The sequence below is a fragment of the Lepidochelys kempii genome, chromosome 2, assembly GCF_965140285.1.
Source record: "Lepidochelys kempii isolate rLepKem1 chromosome 2, rLepKem1.hap1, whole genome shotgun sequence".
In the NCBI taxonomy this organism is placed as follows: domain Eukaryota; kingdom Metazoa; phylum Chordata; order Testudines; family Cheloniidae; genus Lepidochelys; species Lepidochelys kempii.
Genome location: NC_136381.1, coordinates 12,812,372 through 12,834,245, shown reverse-complemented (window position 1 = coordinate 12,834,245; position 21,874 = coordinate 12,812,372). Strand labels below are relative to the sequence as shown.

The 21,874-nt window shown below is 43.5% G+C and overlaps 1 long non-coding RNA gene across 1 annotated transcript; it reads right to left on the bottom strand.

Moving 5' to 3' along the window:
* Positions 1 to 10,343: 10,343 nt before the first annotated feature.
* On the bottom strand, positions 10,344 to 21,161 carry LOC140905838 (uncharacterized). The gene is made up of 3 exons (XR_012156957.2): positions 21,038 to 21,161; positions 14,856 to 14,953; positions 10,344 to 12,057 (listed from the first exon to the last, which is right to left on the bottom strand). It is a non-coding gene; the product is annotated as an uncharacterized LOC140905838 (long non-coding RNA).
* Between the last annotated feature and the right edge of the window lie 713 nt (positions 21,162 to 21,874).

Sequence of the window (21,874 nt, the reverse complement as noted above, 5' to 3'; positions counted from 1 at the left end):
TAAGCCAAATTTCAAAATCCTCTGTGAAGTGGAATTACCTTTCTCTGCAGTTCTGGGAAGTAGCTTTCCAAGACCACACATCAGGCCTAGGAATAGAACTCAAGTCTATCTGACACCCAAGCCAGCCCCACATCTGCCTCCCAAAAATCTTGGGGTTCCTGTAACTTGAGGCATTGTCTCCTATTGTTAACTCTTGTACACGCTTTTATTTGGTGATCAAACAATAAAAAAGGATCAACCTTAATTCAGGAGTTTTGCAGATAACCCGAGATGGCTAAAATCATCTGCGTTCTCTGTGGTATGTTATAGTGGCCAGATTTGCCTTTATGAGATAGAGAGAAAAATTGACTGTTTCTTTAAAGCAAAGAATGAAAGTAATGAAGGTTAAAGCAAATTATTAATCTTATGTTCAGCCAATCAAATTTTACAAGCGACATCATGACTGCGTCTAGATTGCCTATTACTCTGCATTTGTAGGAGTTGTAATATAAAATGCCAATGGTGTGGAAAGGAAATACATTTCAGAGAGAGATGCCTTTCATTTCCTTTCACTCCGGCTATGCATATCCACTCATGATCAGGGTGATGCTCAAAATATTACTTGTGTGTATCAAGGGGGTCTGTAAAGGCCTTCTGACTTTGGTGGTAAACTCACCTAATAGTGAGCCCTGTCCCCTCTTGCTAGGAAGAGGACAATTATTCAGAGACATTAAATATGACTAAAAGGCAATATTTTTCCTTTATCCTGGAATGACCAGCACATGTACACAAATTGCTAAATGCAAAGATCGATGCTGTAATATGAATGCCCTCTCTCTTTCCTCGGCTCCCCAGAGGACCATCCCATTTCCCTGTGGCTGTGCTTTGTACTCATACTATCACCATGTGACATGGAAATTCCATGTAGCACATTGAACAGAAGTGCCATGTTGCAGGGATACATTTAAACTGCCTCTTCCCATATGAGTAGAGAACTCTAATAAGCAAGTTCCAGTATCGGTAATAAGGACAGAGTGTTATGGTTAAATTAATTTTCCTTACAGAGCCATTCCTCCCAGTAATAATAATACTTCACACTTCTATGCTTCAGAAACACCTGTGAAATTAACTGAATCCATTTTGCAGATAGAGAAATTGAGGTACAGGGTGGTTAGGAATATGGTAACAGATCATTCAAAAGGAAGTGGCAGAGATGAGAAAAGAGCCCAAAAGCTCTAACTTCCAGGCCTGTGTTGCAATCATTTGACAATGCAAAATGGAAACAAAGACCACTGTAATGGCAATCAAGGGCCAGAACAGGGATCTGTCTATGTCCTTCCTGCGGCTCCAGCACTGGGATTCAGACACAGGATGGAGCAGCTGAGAAGAGGAATCAGAGGGACTACAATCATAGAGTTTAAGGCCAGAAGGGACGGCTGGATCATCTGGTCCTACTCCATGTGTATCATAGGCCACCACCACCACCCAGCACTCACACACTAAACCAGCAACTGAAATGAGACCAAAGTGAATGAGACCCACAGAAGACAAGACCATTATGTGCCACAGGCAGAGGATAGGAGGGACTGAGCTGCATCAGTGCTCAAAGCTCCTGCAATGGCAGGGAAATGCTTAAATGAGATATACCCAGTTAATCCCGGTAAGTGACCCATATGCTGCAGAGAAAAATGACCCCCTGCCACCCGAGGTCATAGCCAATCTGGCCAGGGGGGAAATTCCGTCCTTCCCTTCTACATATGAGATCATGTAAGCAAGAACCAGATGGTTAAACACTCAAGCCTAAGCCCCCCACCCCCCACCAACTGTCTCATCTCCAGTTGTGGCCATCCCTAGTGCTTCAGAGGAAGGAGATATACAAACCTCCCAGAATACACTGACACAGAATACCCTTCCTGACCCCTGCTAATGGCTGGCTGAAACCCTGAAGCACGAGCCTCAGGAGGATAAACCAGAAGTGAGCCCCATGGCTGTGGAGCCCTGCTCCCCACCATCACAAACAACCTATCATACAATTATTGTCATAAATTTGTCCAGCTCTCTTGTCAATCTAATTACGTGGTTTGCCCCCACAACACCTACTGGGAGGCTCTTCCAGAACTTCACCCCTCTGATGGTTAGGTTCCTTCTTCTAATTTCCAGCCAGAATTTGTTCATGGCCAGTCGATATCTATTTCTCTCAGGCTTCTATTTACAAGACTAAATAAGCCAAGCTCTTCCAGTCTCCTCTCATAACATAGGTCCTCCATTCCCCTGATCATCCTAGTGGCTCTGCATCAGTTTTTGAATTGATCTTTCTTTTTCATGGGTGACCAGAATTGTACCCAATATTCCAAAGGAGGTCTTACGAATGCTTTGTGCAATGAATTACCTAATACATCCTAGGATCACATTTGCCTTTTTCACAGCCACATCACATTAATGGCTCATGGTCATCCTGTGATTGACCACACACACAGGTTTCTTCCTCTGTCATTTCCAACTCACGAACCCCCCTAGCTTGTAGCAGACCTTGCACATTGAGGGCACATTAAACCAGCATTGTGGAATCTATGAAGTACCAAATGATTTGAGATGTAGTTACCTGAGACATCGTCCCTGAGCCATACTGCCATGGTTGTAATCAGCAGAAGCTCTCAATCTGGAGCATCCTGCATGTTAATAAGAGGGAGTTGCTGTAAGGGTGCTGTCTGTGAGGAGTATTTAACTTTGGAAATCACCCACTCCCTCCCTGGGTCCAGGATGTATTAACCTTTCAGACACTTTGCAAGGCTTATCATTCTTCTTAGGCTACTGAGATGGTGGCAAACTCTGTGGTAGCAGCATATTAGGGTATATTCATGGGAAGTCCTTTTGTATTGTGTGTGTTTCTAGTTAATGGGACAGCCCTCCAGAGCCCAGAAGTGGAACCCTGAGATCGTTACATACAGCTGAAGAAATATTATAGGTATTTTCATTCAGGGGGATGGGTTATCCTCATTAAAATACCCTGTAAGTTTCAGCTGTGGCTTCAACAGAGCTAAGCTGATTTGCACCATCTGAAGATCTGGCCCTCAGAAAGCAATACTAATAATAATCTTGGTTTCTGAAGTAATGCTGGGCATGGTTTATCTTTATCTATGTATCCTCTTGCATCTGCTGCTGACACCTGTTAGCAATGAGTCAATTTTTCAGTGAAGCCTAGGTCCAGTTTATCTAAAGTGCAGGCACAGCAAAGACAGCAGTCATGTTGGCTTCCTCACACTGCTCCCACCAGCATGACGCAAGCCCTGAGCACCACTCATCTGAGATTATCTACTAGAGCTGCTTGAAAATTTCCTGACAGAAGGCATTTTCCAATGGAAAAGATTGAAATGTTCCACAGAAATGCATCAATTTCGGTGAAATTTTGTTTCAAAAGTATTGAAACAAAATGCTTCAGTAAGGTCAAAATGGAATATTGCCTGCAAGACAGACTTTTTTTGGTTCCCATATGTTTCTACTCCCCACAAACATGTTTATTCTGATGACCCACCGACATCACCTGATTGGTGATACAGGTCAACCAACAGGTAATAAGATAGTGAAGTTCAATCACTAGTTATCCAGGGAAAACTGGAAGCAGTTACTTGAAAGGCAAGACACTGGATCCCATTACAAATCATCGGAGCCAGCTAGTACCTCATATTAATACAGGGATATACAAAGATGTTTTTCTTCTATTCGTGCAATGATTAATTCTTCTCTCAGAAGTGCTGCCCAACAGGAGTAAAATCAACACATTATAAAGGCTACAAGGTGTCATCTCTGGTTTAGACACAAGATACCCAATTGACTGGGTTTCCACTGATTTGTGGAACAGGGAGAATATATCAAAATTGTATGATTTCAATTTATGTGACTAGCCTTTAAAAATATCCACAACTCCATCATTTAGCAGTGCCGTCTGACAAATTCAAGAGGCGTAAAACTGTAGAAGTGGGATCCACATCCACACTTGACCAAAGTTTGAGCGTGTTTGGATCTGAGGGGACGGGGTTCAAACCCTTTGAAAAAACATTTTGCACTGCAGACAAAAGATGAGGTTTGTGTTGGTTTGGCAAGAAGCAAAATATTGAATATTTAGTAGGTCTTCCTCTGTGATGTTTTTTTTTTTAAAATTGCCAAGAGAAAATTGGTAATTTCCTAAAGAACTGGTGAAGTAAAAACTGCTGGAGCAGATTATGAGGAGGTGTAACACCATATAAACACCAGGGTTGACAGCATGGATATAACACAGAACAGAGCATCAAAATCACAAGCCAGTACCATCTGAGCTGAAGGAATACCTAGGAATACGTAGCAGGCCAGCCCATGGATAGGGAAACTATTCTGTGCTGGTACATTATAATGTATGCCACTGCTTTCCATTAAAATCCCAGGGTTTCTTCCATTGGTGTTTTAATGGGATCTGAACTCATATTAGTTCTAGAAACCCAAGGATGAGTTTAGGGGAGTATGTAATAAAATGACTAGAGTACACAGCTACCACTTCCCTCTGTAATGCTTGTGTTTTGTGTGGGTATCCTGTAGGCAGCAGCTCTGCACATAGAAAATCACTTCAGTCAAAGAGACACTTAGGCAGTGAACAAACTTTACTGTTGATGTGGACAGCTTCCAGAAATAATGACACCACAAGCATATCACTTCTTCCAAGATCTAACTGCCTATACACTCAGTAAGAGAGAATTTGTGAGACTTGTGATAGCACCTCTGAATTCCTACTGCAGGTGTAGTTGAAACATCTAATAGTCAGTCTAGGCAGCAATATCCAAAGTGATCTGAGACTGTGCATCGTGTCGGACTCAAAGTATCTTAAGATTTGAAAGAGCTTCTTCAAAAAGTATCATTAATTGTTAAGTGAAACTAATTGAAGTGGGAAAGTCAGCAAGAGGTTTAAGTAAAAAGAATCTGCCAGCATGGCAAAATTTACATCAGATCTCTTATTATTTGAAAGAAAATAAAGTGGATTTAATCACAGCGCCCAAATTATTATTAGTGCATATTATGTTTCATTCCTTTAGTTCTCTCTACTTTGGAGTAGCTTGTACTAGGATCATGTTATATTTTGACTCCTCTGCATACTCTATATAAATCCATCCTAATTCCTAAATGACTCTCCTTTTAATACAAAATGAAAACGTTTTAAAGAGAAAAATATATGAAAATGTCTTACATTTGACACATGTCCCCACGATACTACATTCCTCTTCGTTTCTGATTTGTTGTGATACTGTTGCAATCAGATATGCCTCCTTTTAAGCTGTGTCCTTATTTCAAACTTCGAGCTACATGCAATCCTATAGTAACTCTACAATACTACTGCACGCACTCTGTACGGACTGTAGCCTCACCACGGGTTGGAGTGGTTCTGTTGGCTGTCCTGAGTCAGATGGTACAGCTAAGGAGACCCATACCTAGGTAGAAGACACTAAGGAGCATCTAGGAAAGGAATAAGGAGCCTGTGGTTCAGAAGCTGCATGCTTGTGCTTCTCTCCAGCATTCATATACAGCTTGATCCTACGAGGAGTTGATCACCCTAAGATCACAGTGACTTCAGCGGGAGCTGAGGAGGCTCAGCATTGTTGGGGAGGAGATTAGAACCTTTCAGGATCAGGCTCATCGTTTGCTGTTGTGCCAAGGATTCACCAGGCTCACACAGCAAGATGACGGGCTCCCTTTTCATCTGACAGCCCTGAATGTGCCTTCTCGGGGGTGGGAGGCGGTTTTATACTGTGTGCAGGCTGAGGGAGAGGCTGTAGGGTGTGGATTTTTTTCCCAGTGTGGAGCTAGTGGGAGAAGGAATGCTACCTAGCAAGCAAGGGAGTGGTACCTTGAATAGGAGCATGGGGAAGCTGTGTATGGCATGAAACAAGAGGAGTAGGTTGCTCAAAGACCATGACAATGAACGTGGTATAAAACTTCAGACGAATGGCATGTGAGTGAGACACTGGGTTCCTGTGTTCCTAGGAGAGGCTGTGTAGGAGTTTTCAAATGCTGGAAGGGGGGAGGGTCTGGTTCTTCCTGGAGCAGAAGTGGGATGGGGGGAATATTGTGCTCTGCAGGAAGCCAGAGTGGAATAAAGCCTAAGGGAAAGTGGAGGTTGGGAGAAGAAATATTGTGGCACTGGAGAGACGAGATGAGGAAGAGGAAGGCAATTGTGCCTGAAGGATACAGGTCTATATTCTATGTGAGCTATCATCTTTGATTAGATTTGGTTCATTTCCTTAAAAGGTTTCCTGACTCTGGATCCCTGCACTACAGTAAGTGGTGCTGATGACTGAGTCGCTGTCGCTCTGAGTCACTACAGACCCATTTCCCTAGCATGGTAGTAGGGGCCACTCTGGTGATAAAGGTGCCATCTTTTGGTCAGAGACTCTCGCCATTAGGGGCACAAGAGTTAACCTCGGTATCCTGGCCACATTTAAGCTTGTGTAATTGCATTCTCCTTCCCCTTTTCAATTACAATTGTCTGCTAAACTATTCAGTTCAGGATTTGGGCAATGTTTGAAAAGTGTTTCACCCAGACAAAAGTGCCTTTTGGTGGCACTTTTATACCAACTGAAGTTGTACAAAATATTTTAGGATGAATAGACTATGTTACAGGACTGTTGACAGCTATCCTCTAGGCCATCACTTTGCAGCAGCCCTAATGAACTCATATGAGCATGTGGGTTCTGATAGCTGTTAGGGCCTTTAGTTCGTTGGCTCTTTTGCCATTCTCTTTGGAGGCCTACTAGAATCAACTCTAAATTGTAAAGTCCTTGTGACAGGGCCTGTCTTTTTCTTCTGTATTTGTACAGCACCTAGCAAAATGGTGTCCTGATCCATGGTCAGGGCTCGTAGGTTTGCTACAGTAAAACAACAAAATAATAATAAGCCACCCTACCATCCACTCAGTTCTACTTGGCCTCTCTATTTCTCCACCTTCCTCTTCCCAGCTGTTCCAAGAGACTTTATTCACTCAAGGTCATGAGTGATGTTTTCAGTCTGAAATCAGTCAATTTCAACTTGTCTCTTGGCTCCTACCAGCTGGGTAAGTCTGATTTTGCTGGTGGCTCAGTGGGCAGATTGCTTTCCTAGGCTCCACTCGTCACTGGCTGCCTGGAAGATGAACAGTGTTTTTGTTTGGTGATGTAAAGGCAGACTTAAAGATGCATGACAATGAGCTAGCACGTTTCAAGGATACTTGTTCTCAAGAGCTCAAATCTATGGCAGACAGTGTGCTTCTTTCCTGATTGTTATTAAATTGTGGAGCACTGCCATGCATTTAATTAACTGGATGATTCCACAAGAAAGTGTTCAAAAATGCCCTTCCCCTTATTAAAATGGCTCTAAAGGACCTACTCCTGACCACTCTTTGCTTACCCAGTCTGTAAGCCAAACTGTTTCATAGAATCATAGACTATCAGGGTTGGAAGGGACCTCAGGAGGTCATCTAGTCCAATCCCTGACAGCAAACTAGTGATCAGCGCACTACTGATGTTGGAAAGCATATAACCTAGCATCAGACACAAGAGCTTAGGGTTTCTGATAGTAGAGGGGGACATGAAGTCATGGAAAAAGCAAGCCATTGGCTCAAAATTAAGTGCTGTTTGGCTGGACAGAGAACTGTTGCAATGCCATAGGACCAAAGCAGAGCTATCTGAGGGTACAGACCCATCAGCACAGTCATTGCTGGAACAATCTCCTGGGAGCTCACCATAAAAGGGGCTTTAAGCTCAGAGGCTGCTCCTTAGAATTCAGTGAAAGCCAGAACGAACTTAGTGTATAGCCATCAATAAAAGAGTTGCCACAATGCTATTTTTAAAGGATTGCTTGATTTTAAAATCAAAACTGATCAACAGGAGTCCTTCAGTTTTCATTCATCTATCTAAAGCACTTATCTGGCCCTCATTATCACACTCTCTGAGTACCTCCTAATCTTCAAGGTATTTATCCTCATACTACCCCTGTGAAGTAGGCAAGTACTATTATCCCGATTTCAAAGTCCCACAAGGCTCCTATCCACATCTTTAGGCACCTAAATAACTTTTAAAAATCTGGACCTAAGTGACTTGCCCAGGTCCCACAGAAAGTTAGCAGCTGAGCTGGAAAGTCAGGTCTCCTAAATCCCTAAGCTAGAGCTCTAGCCACCAGTCCATCCCTCCTATAGTTTATAAGATACTGTAGTTTATAAGATACTAAATAAAATATGTCCTTTGTTCTAGGATGGCGTTTGATCAAGCATATGTAGCATGGGGCAAACTGAGTAGTCCCCAAAAGATGTTACAAAACATGTAGAAATAGAATATGGCTTTAAAACTCATCAAAAATATTACTCCATAAATAAGTCTCTCTCTACTAAGGAGGGAGAAAAAAACATCTGAGGAATAACTGCCTCTTTAGACAACCTGCTAATAAGTCTGTCTCTCCCCCTAGCTCTCACACAAAGCTTTTATAATTGCAAGCAGAACCCAAATAGCTGACAGGTGTACTTAGCCATCCAATTACTACACCCAATTAGGCCCAAGAGAATCCCTCATAAAAATGGAGCCAGCAGCATTCCCAGTTCTCTAGGTTCATGGATGATTACTCTGATACACTATTTATAAGGGTCTTCTCACCCTCTCAGTGGAGTACCAAATGTCTCACAAACACCAATGCTTCCTGTTAGTTATAGCTCAGTACAGATTTCTTCTAAGGAGCCCCAAAGTTCTTTTTGACACGCCAACCTGAATGTGACCACTAGATCTTTTTTGGGGGGGAGGAGATATGAGTTTCTTTGATGTAAATTCATCAAGCTGTAGCTAATCCCGCCTCGCCACTCAGCTTGCTTGACACACCTTTTTCATTTATCCTCTCTTGGTCTGTTGTGTGGTCCTGGAGCAGGGGTTCTCAAACTGGGGGTTGGGACCACTCAGGGGGTCACGAGGTTATTACATGGGGGGTCGTGAGCTGTCAACCTCCACCCCAAACCCCGCTTTGCCTCCAGCATTTATAATGGTGTTGAATATGTAAAGAAGTGTTTTTAATTTAAAAGGGAGGTCGCACACAGAGGCTTGCTATGTGAAGGGGTCACCAGTACAAAAGTCTGAGAACCACTGTCCTAGAGTGTAAGCTTTTAAGGGAAACGACCTGCACTTTCAAGTTCACAAAGGCCATTGGTGAACTTCCAATCTATTCATCAGACTGCAGCTTGAATCCTACTAAATGCATGATCTGTCCGAGGAAGACCCATCATTCTGGCATGTAGTGTGTTACATTCTCTAAATGACAGGTTTCAGAGTAGCAGCCGTGTTAGTCTGTATTCTCAAAAAGAAAAGGAGTAACTTGTGGCACGTTAGAGACTAACAAATTTATTTGAGCATAAGCTTTTGTGAGCTACAGCTCACTTCATCGGATGCAAAAGCTTATGCTCAAATAAATTTGTTAGTCTCTAAGGTGCCACTAGTCCTCCTATTCTCTAAGTGGCTTGACTGGCTCCAAGGCTGTCTTTATACCAAATGAGACCTGGTATTCCCTAATGGAGCTTGTCTGATGGGGGATGATATAGGATAAGAAAATATTAGGGTCTTGAGCCTACTCTTCTTTCTCTGCCCTGGCTATGTTAAGTGTAAACAAATGGTCCCCTCATGACTGCGTTAATTAAAACCCACATTACAGCATTTTTTGGCCTCCCATGAGTCTCTTCAAACGTCTTGCTTCCATTTTAGGTACGCTTAGAAGAAGGTCTCTATAAAGAAATGTACTGAGCCTCTATAGCCTTCTACGAAAGGCTGATCTATAAGATTTAATAACATACACATAGGCATGAGGTCCAATCTTGTAATATTGTCAGTACCAGTTCAGGAGTTTAGCGTTGTTTTCTCTCTCAGAAAATTTAAAAATTCATCCTAGAGGATGGACGGAAAGAAGGAAGATAGCAGGAAAGATTGTGTGATAGAGGAACTGGACTGTGAATCAGAAGATCTGCATTCAGTTTCTAGCTCTATCATAGTCTTCCTGTGTGACGCTTGAGCAAGTTATTTAATTTCTCTGTGCCTCAGTTTCCCATCCGTAAAACTAGGATAATAATACTTCCTTTTTGCCAGTCTGATGTGCTTCGACTCTTTGGGGCAGTGATTGCTTCTCACTATGTGTTTGTTTGGTATCTAGTACACGAGGGCACTAATCTGGATTGGGCTCTCTAGGCACTGGCCTAATATCAATAGAAAATAACAGGCACATAGAGCTGCAAGCCAGATGATTGAATCTGACTTTCTTTATATTGCATGCCACCAACCAGACACCTCACACCAAGATCAACAACCAGAATTGGATCGATTCTGAGGAACAAGGTTGTTTAATGTTAGTAAAGTAGACCAAAGTGATATTGTGCACATCAGGTTTCCGATCAAAATATAATACTGCATCTCTTTCATGTTTAATCACCATCTTTCAAAGGAGGAGCCGTTTAGAATGAGAAGTGCAACATCTCATTGCTCACTCTTAACCATGTTTAGATATTACAGTCCTCTTGTCCTCCATCTCTTTATCCATCTTTCTACAGCACTTATGTATCCAGTCCCCTCTTTGTCTCTCATCCATTAAATCAGAGCTACTTTTCAGCTTATTAAGTAATTAAGCCTGTTGGCATTAATAGAAATGCATTTCAATCCCAGTTGAGATAATAATAGCAAGTAACACTTTCCTTTTATAAAATATACCAGGATTTCCCCCCATTAAGAAAGATGCCACAAGTTTTAATGTGTTTTTAATAGTACATCCTTTGTGTTTTTATATAGGGTGGAAAACAGTTTTTTCTCCTCCCTTGAACCATATACACCAAATTATTTGTATTAACTGTAAAGAACATCATAAAAATTAGTATTAATGTAACTTTTCAGGCCTGGGATGTGGCAATACAGCTGTGTGACTGGCAGTGACATAGATTACCATTAGAATTGGAAAGTGCTTTGATATAAATAAAAGGGATATTTTAACGTGATTCAGGAATCAGTGTCTTTCTCTGATCTCTCCAGCTCACGCTCAGCCATTCTTCTCCTTGATTTGAATTTCCCCGGGACTCCTCTATAGCATTCCACTTTGTGTCATTCATCAGAACTGGCTGCATCCCCCCTTACTCCTTGCTTGCTGCTGGACGTCCTCAGCTTGATCGTCTTCTGGTGTCTCCATGTGTCAGGACATCTAGGACCTCCTAGAGTTGCAGCTCTATTAAGGGCAATGTGACCCTCTGGTTGACACGTCACTTTAAATAGAAACCCCTTGTTTGTATTACGTTCCCTCAGGCCAGAAAGGAACTGCCACTTCCTTTTAAATCTCTTCATTTTCTTAAGTTCAGAATGGAGGTTAATAACTGACTTATTTCCTTCATAAGAGCAGTAATCTACTTGTCTGGCTTTCCTGACAACCCTGTCTTTATCTGAGAAGCTGTGATCCTTATAATAGTATCAGTTGGCTTTGCACTGATGAACAGCCCTGTGGGATGTAATCAGTCTTTATGGGACGTTCAGGACCTTCCGCAAGGTTATCGGTGGGGGGGATGATGGATGAGAGTCCCTTCAAGGACTCTCATTATCCTATTTTCTGTTTTTTTCCACTTCATCTACAAGATGACTCTCCACTGAGCTACCCCTCCACACCTGGCATTGATCTGATTATTAATGTCTCTTTTGTTCATAGCTACATTAGATGACACATTACTGACTGTAACTCTGTGACTGCTCCATGGCTGCATACACATCAACCACATGAAGCCTATCAGCCATCAGGCTTTATGAGGTAGAAGTCCATGTGAGTTGGGTAAAATCCACCCCTAACTTGGGGCACAGTTATGAGAACTTCACTGTGCTTCCCTTTTTCCAGGCCTCATGCAGCTGCTACTCCAGACAGTGGGGTGGAACAGTGGTTGCAGCTCTAGTAAGGGCCATGGATCCATTCCTTCATCATCTCCCTCCACACCAGATAATGGAAGGCTGGTGCCAGACTCTCTCCCCCTAGCAAAGGGATGTGGAGGCCACCGGTACAGCTGATGTCCATTGGTTCCTCTGTGCAGTCATCCTGCAGGACATAAGTAATACAGAAGAGTTTGCACAGGCCCTCATCCTCAGGGAGAATTTCATCCCTGTGCTCATAACCACTCAAAAACAACAAGGAGCCCAGTGGCACCTTAAAGACGAACATCTGAAGAAGTGATTTTTTACCCACGAAAGTTTACGCCCAAATAAATCTGTTAGTCTTTAAGGTGCCACCGAACTCCTTGTTGTTTTTGTGGATACAGACTAACACAGCTATCGCCTGATACATAACCACCCAAGTCAATGATGCTAACTATGGACCACTAAGGCATCAGCCCCCTGGTTTGCAGCTCCACTCATCCCAATTAAAGTCAATCCATAAGAGATTCAAGGTTCATTACCTAGTGCATGGGCAACATCTTCTCCAGGATACTCTGTGCTTTCAAGCCAATACCATTGTTTGGGGTTGAGCCTTACAAGCTGCCTCAGACCAATGGCATATGGTATGATCCACATTTTCTTCTTCACATATTAGTCAGAGAGTCTGTAACAACGTGCTTGGTAGGAGGAGCACAATTTTCAGGAGGCAAGAAGTTGGAGGAGACACCAAGAAGTCGGTCTTTGTGCACACTGCTAGAATGTTAGCCAGAATTGCAGCACCTCTGTAAATGGTTGTCTTAATAAAGAACCAGCTTAGTTTTAGAAAAAATGGAGTCCATTCTTGTCATTACTCACATGCAACATGTGAAACAAGGTATATAGCTATTTCTCCAGGTGCAGGCATTCCTGAAAATAATAGGTATTGAGAATTTTTGGAAGCAGAAATTCTCTTTCCAGTGTCCAGCTTAATAAGTCACATCACTGGTAGCCCTACCAAGATCAGATATATCTTTTCCTTCCTTCTAGGTAACCTGGTGCCATGACCTCACATTTAATATGCATTGTTTGGAGTACTGGTTAGCATTTACTATTATGGTTCTGTTACATTCTCTTTCAGATTCTGGAGATAAGAGAAGCCCTGGAGCCAAGTGTAGTTCACTCTTCATGTGGAAAAAAGTATTCTTTTATATAGGGCAGTGTCACAGTTTGGCTGGCCCTTTAAGGCAAGCAAGGCTTAACCTTACCTATGATCTTGCAACTCTTCTCCAGCTTATGGTGGCATGGCAATGTAATGACCCCAGTAGAGAAAGGGTTAGGAAAAGACTACAAACAGAATGAAGAATTCAGGAGGGGAAAGACTGCAAAGGAGGCAGGAATGTCCTGCAGATAGGAGCCCGAGGGATGCAGGAGATTTATTAGAAGGGAGAAACCAGAGGCCTGCAAACCAAAGGGAGGCCATGTTAAGCAAAGGCTATGGGAGAGCAGCACCAGGGGGCTTAGAAGTAGGAAGTGGCCAAGGGAAACAGCAGTATATCTGAAGACGCTGACCTAGCTGCTTAATACAGAATCCCTGCACGAGAACTCAGAGTACAGGGCAGGCCTGGGTTCCCCTACCAGCCACAGAGCAAGTAGGGTTGCCAGCTCTGACTGAAGCTATTCCAAGAGATTTTTTTTCCCCCAGCATGACATAATGTCATTTTCTTAAAATATCCTATTAAAATCTCCCAGATTGCTTTGAATAGTCACTGGGAGATCGATGCTGATTCCAGAAGACTCCAGGCCAATCCTGGAGGGTTGGCAAACCTAAGAGCAAGGGACATGCCAGTACATCTGCAGAAGCAGGTTAGGCTCCTGGGGGTTGGGGGGGCTGAGGGACGGCCACTAAGAACACTTCAGTGGAGCCTGAGAGGGGCTAAAGAACTATTATTTGGATGTTTAGCTTTAGGGTGACCAGATAGCAACTGTGAAAAAACAGGACGGGGATGGGGGGTAATAGGCACCTATATAAGAAAAAGTCCCCAAAACCAGGACTGACCCTTTAAAAACGGGACATCTGGTCACCCTATTTAGCTTGGGTCTTTCCTTACCACAGACGGGGACAGAACTTTATGTGACTTGGGCAGAGGGCTGAGCCACCAAAGACCCACTGAGAGGCCTCGGCCAGCAGGAGGCACTGGAGGACCCCTTGCAGCATCGCATCCTGAAGGGTGCTGCATATGGTGAATACACCACCTTCCAGGCATTTATTACAGAGTTTAAAGCTCTTGAATATCCTTACACACTTGCAAATAAGTTACAACATTTTTAAATGGTTTCCTGAGTAATGACAGATGTTGCACACGGGTTTGCTAAGTTTATTTAAAAAACATTTTTCACCAGGATTGAAACAACATCCCAAGCCTCTAGCGTTCCAGTTAAATATTTTATATTAAAACTCTGGCACTTCAGCAAAACAGATCTAACTTTCAAGCTATGCAAGAGAATGCTGCTTTTCAAGGTTTGAATTAATTTTTCAGAAGGAGATTTAATGAGACTCTTACTTGGAAAAGAGAATTTTGAAGAGTAATCCCACCTCCCAAATATTCATAGGCTCCACTCTTTTTAAATATTATATTATATTCATTATTATTATTTATTATTGCAATAGAAGCCCCAGACATGGGCAGGGCCCCATTGTGCTAGAAGCTGTACAATCATAGAACAGAAAGACAGTCCCTGCCCCCAAAAGCTTAACATCTAAATATAAAATAAGAGACGACAGGTGAATACAGACAGGAGGGCATAAGGAAACGATGAGACAATAGTTGCCAGCATGACATGCAGTGGCCTCAGTGCAGCATGTTGTCACAAATAAAATAATAGTAATCTAAATAAAATTAGCACAGATAAATAAGCAACTTGAGTCCAACATGCCAGATTCTTAATTTTAGTTAAATGTAAATAATTGTAAAACAAACTTACCTAGGATTGGAGGAACCAGTTTGGAAAATATGAACTGCTTGAATCTTTATCCATTTTTTCAACCAGCAATTCTTCTACTGTATTCTGTTGCTCTATCCCTTTAAATTAAATGAATATGTAAATCGTAAGAAGCCACTTTTTACAAGTTGCCTAGTCACCCTCATTCAAAGCAAAACCTGAAACCACTCTGACAATGCTTGAACACGCAAGTGACAGTCATATCACAGCAGACAGTTTATTTAACAGACAAAATATTATCATTCGAGTATAGCATTTAGATTGAATTGATAAACATCCATCTAGCTACATCTAGCTACAGTGTAAGTATCTTATTCTCATGGTGTCTCAGGAATACCTGGAACACCTCTGGATTCCAATATGTCAAGTCATTAGTATATGTAGCATAGTCAAGTTTACAATATTTAATTTGCTTGCTTTGTTGCCAGGAAAGATGCCTCCATATGTTTTTTGTTGCGTACTAGCTAAACTACTTGTATATCAAGTCTTCTTCACTGACCTCCCCTTGCTGGTTCCAAGATTATAGATGATTTGTTTTTCTCAGACATCACAATGCAGTGACAGAGACAAATGAAGCATTCATAGATAGGGCCCTACCAAATTCACAGTCCATTTTGGTCAATTTTGCGGACCTAGGATTTTAAAAATCGTAAATGTCATGAATTCAGCGATTTAAATCTGAAATTTCATGGTGTTGTAATTGTAGGGGTCCTGACCCAAAAAGGAGTTGGGAGGAGTCGCAAGCTTATTATGCGAGGGGGGGTGCTGTACTGCTACCCTTACTTCTGCGCTGCTGCTAACGGCGGTGCTACCTTCAAAGCTGGGCAGCTGGAGAGCGGCGGCTACTGGCCGGGAGCCCAGCTCTGAAGGCAGAGCCGCCGCCAGCAGCAGCGCAGAAGTAAGGTTGGCATGGTAGGGTATTGACACCCATACTTCTGCGCGGCTAGCTGCAGAGCTGTGTCCTCAGTCAGCAGCTGCCACTGTCCGGCTGTCCAGGTCTGAAGGCAGCAGCGCAGAAGTAAGGATGGCATGGTATGATATTGCCACCCTTACTTCTGCAGTGCTGCTGGTGGGGTGCTGCCCCCAGAGCTGGGTGCCTAGCCAACATCAACCACTCTCTGACTGCCCAGCTCCAAAGTCAGAGCAGAAGTAAGGGTGGCAATACCGCAACCCCCCTGAAATAACCTAGTGACCCCCCTGCAACTCCCTTTTGGGTCAGGACCCCCAATTTGAGAAACACTGGTCTCCCCCTTGAAATCTGTATAGTATAAGGTAAAAGCACTCAAAAGACCAGATTTCATGGGGGGAGACTAGATTTTGTGGTTCGTGACACATTTTTCATGGCCGTGAATTTGGTAGGGCCCTATTCATAGAAAGTCACAACTTAGTTGTAAGCTGTTCTGGAGTGACTTTTTAATAAGTTTTCCTGCAGTGCCTAGCACAACCAGGCCCCTGATACTTCTGACTGGAGCCCTTTGATGCTACCATGATATAGTTAATAAATAGAAATAATAATTAATTGCCCTACAAATATGCAGCCCAACCTGACCTCCAAGGATTCAGGGGATTCCATCTAAATGTCATTGGGGATGGTCTTCATTAAGTGCTAGAAGTGGACCTACTAATGATAGAGAATTCTTCTGGCCTCTCCAATTTTGGCTTCCCTACACAGGGTGGATCTGCTCTCACTGGCAGCTAGGCAGTTTGTCTATCCCTGATTGGGACCAACGTGGGCTGTTCACACTCACTCCCCACCAGGCACGGCCAATTTCTACCTCCACTCACTAGACTCACTTTGCTCTTGGTGACCATCTGCCTCACTCTAACCCCTAGAAACCCATCCTTTCACCCACCAACTTTTAGTCTTTCCCTTGGCTTGGTGCTTTCCATTGCTGGGCTAGATTACAAAAGGCTGTCCCTTGCTGCTCTTCCTTTTTGCTTTTTGTGCTCACTTTTCTGTTCCCCTTTCTCCTCTTCTTATCTCGCCTGCTTAGGCCACCAGAGTAAGCTAGGTGCCCAAGCGCAGCTGCTTCTGGTTAGCCTTACATGGGAGATGGAGAGATGCAGCCAAGTCCTCAAGCTCCTGTTCCTTTTCCTGTGAAAACACAAAACTGAACGAAACATCAGGGGTGTTGTGACTCAGTAAAACTGGCTCTTTCCCAATTGGCTATTTTCCGCTGGTTTCTCACAGATTGTTGGCTGACCTGACACTTAGGTAGCCCCTACTATGAGGAGCCAATGCTCAAAGAAAGGACATTCTGTCCACTGAGGTCAGGGCTGTCGCCTGTCCTTCTACAATGCTACTTAGAAGTCACCACCCACAGCCCCAGCATGGTTCATTTTCCTCTAGAATCCTGCAGATTCTAGTAAGCAGTGCGGGGAGGAGGAGAGACAGGAGGAGCCAAAATGTGGAAACCACTCTGCAGTCTCCGCAAAGGGAGGGTGAAGCTCCAAGTGGGGTTTAGTGTTTAAAAGGTCTGAGCACTGGGGCCTTGTGGAAAAGATTCTGGGCCTTACTGCTCTAAAAAGGTACAGTAGGACTGCTGCCCTCAAACTGCACTGGGGAGAATAGGCAGAGCAGGCTGTCACTCAGAGAAGAGCAATGTAGCTGACACATGCCCCGAATCACCGCAGTGGGGAATGGAGCTGCCAGCAACATCAGAAGAACAGAAGGGAGGGAAAGTGCCATCTCCAAGCTGGATAGAAGAAAAGCAGATGTGAGAGGCAGTTCCTTGAAAAGGTATAGAGGCCAGCTGTCTGTCTCTCCTCGCATAACTTTTTAGTGTGTATTTATCAGTGTTTTTACATACTTTAAAACTGAAGAAACCAGATTCAGATTTATTCAAAGAACAAGCTGATACCTGCATTTGCTCGGGCAAGTGGTGGAATCAAAAAGTCACAGCCGCATGTGTTGATGACCACAAAGGTAATTCCAAAATTTTATTCCAAAATGTCAGCCTAATCCTTATCCCCATCTTTGGCTGCTCCTAGGCTTGGTCGTTCCTATCCCAAAGGCTGAATTCCACTTCCATTACATGCCGGACAGGGTCTAATGAGTCAAACCTGCCCCAGTGGGCCAGTGGTAATTGACCTGGAACTCCTTATTGAGTTCCATCAGCTGAAACCAGAGTTGAGCAGCAGGAGACATCTGATATCCAGCTACATCCTGGAATTCAGTTCCTCTAGCTGGAAGGGTGAAGGGCGAAGTCAAATCCAGATACCCCCTCCCCATCCCTCCACCACTCTACAAGACAATGAAAGTCTGTCTGACATATCCAGCTCAGATACAGAAAGGGCTAAAAGCACAAATGTTCAGCATCTTTTGAGAGGAGATTAGAACCTTTCATGGTCAGGCACATAAGACCGTCTTATTCTGTACATCTTGAATCCAGCTATTCCGAATCGCCTTAGCCTCCTGGAATGGGAAGCGACACCTTTATGGTCAGGTTAGCTTGATTAAATTCTAATCTCTACAGTAAGACAGGAGCTCTGGGTATCTCTGGCTGTTCATTTAAATAAAAAAAAAATAGAACTTGTTTTTCAAACTAAATTATCCTTTAACTTCATGAAGTTAAATCAGAAGCTGGATTTTCCCCAGTGACATGTCCACTGGCAGCATAAAAAGAATAAATTACTAAGCATGAAATTGCCCCAGTCTGCTGAGGACTGCTTCAGAAGTGGGGCCCAGTGGCTGGAAGACTAGCTACGCTCTTTGATTTCTGTGGAAGAAACAAAATCCTGCTGTGACATTAACCTGCATGTCTGGCTTTATTACCTAAATTATCATAATCCTCATAATCAGCATCTGAGTGCTGAAGGAGCTGCAAGGACTTAAAAATCAAGATGCCAGGAGAGTTGCAAATGCATAATGTCTGGAACAGCCTCCTGTTTATCTTGCCTCATCACTGCATAGAACATTAAGCTATTCTTGCCTCTTTTTTTTTTGAGCCAGACTGATGGGATAATCATGTGACACCTTTTCGGAGTCCACTTAACTTAATTGGACTAAATGTCCTTTTGCAAGAGGCAGGTGATGTTCAAGAAGGCCTGGAAGAGACACTACCTGATGTAAAGTAGCTGATGCAGATGAGAAGTCGCTCGTTGCACAGTCCAGTGGGCTGGAGGTGAAGCTCACATTCTTTCTCAAACTCCACAGACTTGGCAATAGCCCCTCCCGCTCGCTCTCTCAGGAGCCCAGCTTTCTAAACAGTACTCATAACTGGTGGTAAGAGGATCTGCATCTGTGTGGGCTAAGCACATTGTGCCGTTAGGGCTCTATCTTTCCGTAGGGTATTAAGCTCAAATGGGAGGTTATGAGTGGGAACATTTTGACCAAATTGTAATTGTTTTCCTCTCTTTAAAAATAAGGAATAGTGAAAGGCCTGATCCTAAGTGCATTAAAGTCAAACTTCAATGGGTTTTTGGAAAAGGTGTCCTGTTAACGTCTCTGAAGATGCTGTGCTGATGCCCTTGGAGGCTGAAATCCTTTATCCAAATGGAAAATGGAACAGGAGCAGGAGCAGCGGTGCAGGATTCCCCATGCAGTCTGCCAAAGAGCCTCAACTGTGCTCTACAGCAGTGGTGGACAACCTGTGGCCTATGGGCTGCACGCGGCCCATCAGGGTAATCCGCTGGCGGGCCACAAGACAGTGTTTACATTGACTGTCCGCAGGCACGGCCATTTCCCACAGCTCCCATTGGCCAGGAACGGCGAATTATGGCTACTGGAGCTGCGGGAAATGGCTGTACCCGCAGACAGTTGATGTAAACACTGTCTCAAAGCCTGCAAGCGGATTACCCTAATGGGCCACGTGCAGCCCGCGGGCCACAAGTTGCCCACCACTGCTCTAGAGGAAACAGTATAAAGATGAGAGGACAATCCAGTCTCCATAGCCACTGAGTCCTTGTGTCCTCCGTCAGGCTGCCAACAATGGTGCAGGTCAGTGCTGACTGCTGTGCTCTTTTGGTGATATAAACACTGTCAAGCAGGAATGTATTAGCCTTGTGTATTGCAGTAGTGACTGGAAGTCCCAGCTGAGACTGGAGCCTTATTGGGCCAGGTGCTGTGCAAATACAGAGTAAGAGATATTTTCTGCCCCAAAGAGTCTATAGTTTAAATAGACAATACTGATGAAGGCTGAGAAAAAGAATATGCTATGATCCCTCTTTTACAGTTTGGGAATTGAGGACCAGAAGTTTCTGGAAGAACTAGGGAATGGCTAGCAATCTGGCTTCTAGAACCAATCTACTTCTTATCCCCTGTACACCACCAGTACATCCACCCAAAAACAACCAGGGTTTGACCTAATATGTCCAAACTAAACTCTTATGAGACTGGCTTGCCGAAACACATGCAACAATACTGATCTACCACAGCATGTATGGAATCCAGGAGTCCACACTCCCATGTACAGAATACACCTGCCTGGTTGCCCACCAGACTAGGACAGATGATGGTGATAAACGGTAGTTATCAGGGCTGACGATGTGTGAACTAAAAGATACAGGGCTGAGGAACTGTTTGGAGAATCATCCAAAAGTAGGGTCTGACCATAAAATATGAGTTTAACCCCCACCCCCCACCCCGCAACCCAACAGACCTTACCTTAGCATTTCAGAACTCTGAAAAGCATTTCTCTAAACTTGTTGCTAAATATGGATGAGAGTTTGAGGGGGTTCTTATTCCCTAGAAGCAGCTCACCTGTCCCTTAGCCATACCTTGCTAAATACAAGGCAGTTTTAAAGAGAAAGGGATACCCTCTTTTCAAAGGAACCAGCCTGACTAGCTGAAGTCTTAGTAGTCTGGTATAGAATCCACTCTTGCACCAATCCCTATGACTTTCCCCCTATTTACTCTGATCTACTCTAATCCTTTTTAGTGCCCTCATCATGCCATTGATGCACCAGGTTTGAATCATTCCCTGATTTGGACAGAGTGCAAATCATTTGCCGTTCATAAATAATTTAAAAAATCTGGCAGCAGTGGCAAGCGCAGGAAACACAGATTTTGCTGTAAAGAGACGGGGCACACAGTCCACAAGGAGCAAGGGGAGGAATCTATTCTTAGCCATTGTGTCTTGTGTATTACAAAATCCAAAAGTTACATGTGGATTTCCCCCATCCTACCCTCCTCCACAAAATAAATAATTGAAAAAAATACTTACTGACTGTGCCCGCTGCAGAAAGGACAGAGCTTGCATTGGTAACATGTCCACTCCTGCACCTAGTACTGGAGTCTGGATTGGCAGAGGCTACATACAAGAATGGAGAGATCCGCCACTCTGCACCATAAGGTGATGCAGTACCCTGTAGAATAGTGTATTAGCTTAGGGAGATACCACCTGACCCTCACAGTGATTACAATGGAAGTGTGGTTTCTACTTTTCATTATCTCCCTTTAAATTAGGCACTGTTCACAGTTACTTGGAGCTAACACATGAGCAAGTGAAATTCACAGATGGTGTCACATGGAGAAGGAGCATATTACTGGATGCTAATGTAGTTCGGATTGCATTTGGCAGGCAGACACACATTCTGGGGTGTTCGGTTTGTATCTTAAGGCTTCTTCTTAGTCTGAATTATTATCTCAGATATGTCTGTAGCTTCCAGGAGCAGCTGCCAATGTTGCTGTAGCATTACTTTTCAGAGCTGTTATATATTCTGTAACAATAACGATAGCGAGAGATGGACAAGTATTGTCCAGGATTTTGTGGTGGTTGTTTTTAAATGGCGAACTAACGCTTTTGGATCCTCAATTTCAAAAGTTCCTTCTTATTTCAGGTGCCAGCTTTAGATTCCCGATGGCTAAATTTTCAGAGATTCTGAGCAATTGTATATCCAGTTGAGGACCACGAGAACTGTGGGTGCTCCAGACCCCTGAAAATCAGCTCCCCGCCTCTCCTCCCCCCACCGTGTTAAAATTTGAACACCCAAAAAATTAGCAGTCCCTTTGAAAAAACAGAGCCTATGTGACCTGTGTCAAAAATATGCATCAGAGGCAG